Here is a 2,500-nt window from a genome sequence, read left to right as displayed (position 1 = left end):
ACTACTAGTAAAAAGCATGGAGAAAACATAACATGAGGGATAACGTTTATAAAAGAATGAAACAAAAAATAAATATATACATGTATATTTCTATATATAATTATTATATATATTTTTTTCCAATTTGTTTTTTATTTAAATCGTTTTTAGAATGGGACGTTTTAATCGCCTTTTTTTATCGTGTGAAATATACAAATGTTTTTGAAAAAAACAACATATTTTGGTTTTCACAATATTCTGTAATTTTTTTAACTTGTGGATTTAACAATAATTTTCACAAGTTGCCGGACAGAAATTCGAGATATTAAAAAAAAACTACTAGTAAAAGGCATGGAGAAAACAAAACATGAGGGATAACGTTTTATAATGAATGAAACAATAAATAAATAAATAAATATATACGTGTATATACTATACATAATTAGTATGTATATTTTTTTCACATTTGTTTTTTATTTAAATCGTTTTTAGAATGGGGACGTTTTAATCGCCCTTTTGTTTTGTTTTTTATCATATGCGAAATATACAAATGTTTTTAGAAAAAAACAACATATTTTGGTTTACATGACATTACTTTGGATTTGTGATTACGAAATGTTCATAAAAGTTTAACAGCATTGATAAAAAAAAAAAGTTTGTTATTGTGTTCAACCGTCAAACTAGTCCCGCCCCTTTCGCTACACAGCGAGTAATGCGTAAAGATAAACAAAATATTCTGTAATTTTTTTAACTGGTGGAATTAACAATCATTTTGACTAGTTACCAGACAAAAATCCGAGATATTAAAACAACTGCCAATAAAATGCGTAGAGAAAACAAAACACGAGGGATAACCTTATTTAAAAAGAATGAACCAAAAATTAAACATTTACTTTGTTTCCCCAAATTGTTTTTATTTAAATAGTTTTATAATGTTTTAGAATGGGGACGTTTTATTCGCCTTTTTGTTTAGTTTTTTGTTTACATGACATTACTTGACATTTTCATAAAAGTTTATTAACAATAATATATATATTTTCTTTTTAGTTTTTGTGTTCAACCACTCAAACTAGTCCCGCCCCTTCCGCTACACAGCGAGTAATGTGTAAAGATAAACAAAATATTCTGTAATTTTTTTAACTTGTTGATTTAACAATCATTTTCACTAGTTGCCAGGCAAAAAATCCGAGATATTATAACAACTAGTAAAAGGCATAGAGAAAACAAAACATGAGGGATAACATTTAAAAATAAATACTATACATAATTATGTATTTTTTTTCCACTTTTTTTTTAATTTAAATAGTTTTTATAATGTTTTAGAAAGGGGACATTTTAATCACCTTTTTTTTTTTGTTTTTTTTTTTTGTTTTGTTTACATGACATTACTTGAAAATTTCTATAAAGTTTATTTACGTTCATATTTTTTTTTGTTTTAGTTATTGTGTTCAACCACTCAAACTAGTCCCGCCCCTTCCGCTACACAGCGAGTAATGTGTAAAGATAAACAAAATATTATGTAATTTTTTTAAATTGTGGATTTAACAATAATTTTCACTATTTGCCAGACAAAAAATCCGAGATATTATAAAAACTACTAGTAAAAGACAGAGAAAACAAAACATGAGGGATAACATTTAAAAATAAATACTATACATAATTATGTATTTTTTTCCACTTTTTTTTTTTATTTAAATAGTTTTTATAATGTTTTAGAAAGGGGACGTTTTAAACACCTTTTTTTTTTTCTTTTTCTTTTTTTTGTTTATATGACATTACTTGAAAATTTCTATAAAGTTTATTTACGTAATTTTTTTTTTTTTTTTTAGTTATTGTGTTCAACCACTCAAACTAGTCCCGCCCCTTCCGCTACACAGCGAGTAATGTGTAAAGATAAACAAAATATTATGTAATTTTTTTAAATTGTGGATTTAACAATAATTTTCACTATTTGCCAGACAAAAAATCCGAGATATTATAAAAACTACTAGTAAAAGACAGAGAAAACAAAACATGAGGGATAACATTTAAAAATAAATACTATACATAATTATGTATTTTTTTCCACTTTTTTTTTTTTATTTAAATAGTTTTTATAATGTTTTAGAAAGGGGACGTTTTAAACACCTTTTTTTTTTTCTTTTTCTTTTTTTTGTTTATATGACATTACTTGAAAATTTCTATAAAGTTTATTTACGTAATTTTTTTTTTTTTTTTTTAGTTATTGTGTTCAACCACTCAAACTAGTCCCGCCCCTTCCGCTACACAGCGAGTAATGTGTAAAGATAAACAAAATATTATGTAATTTTTTTAACTTGTGGATTTAACAATAATTTTCACTAGTTGCCAGACAAAAAATCCGAGATATTATAAAAACTACTAGTAAAAGACAGAAAACAAAACATGAGGGATAACATTTAAAAATAAATACTATACATAGTTATGTATTTTTTTTCCACATTTTTTTTTAAATTTAAATGGTTTTTATAATGTTTTAGAAAGGGGACGTTTTAACCGCCGT

The sequence above is a fragment of the Nerophis lumbriciformis genome, linkage group LG18 (assembly GCF_033978685.3).
Source record: "Nerophis lumbriciformis linkage group LG18, RoL_Nlum_v2.1, whole genome shotgun sequence".
NCBI lineage: Eukaryota > Metazoa > Chordata > Actinopteri > Syngnathiformes > Syngnathidae > Nerophis > Nerophis lumbriciformis.
This window is presented reverse-complemented; position numbering follows the sequence as displayed.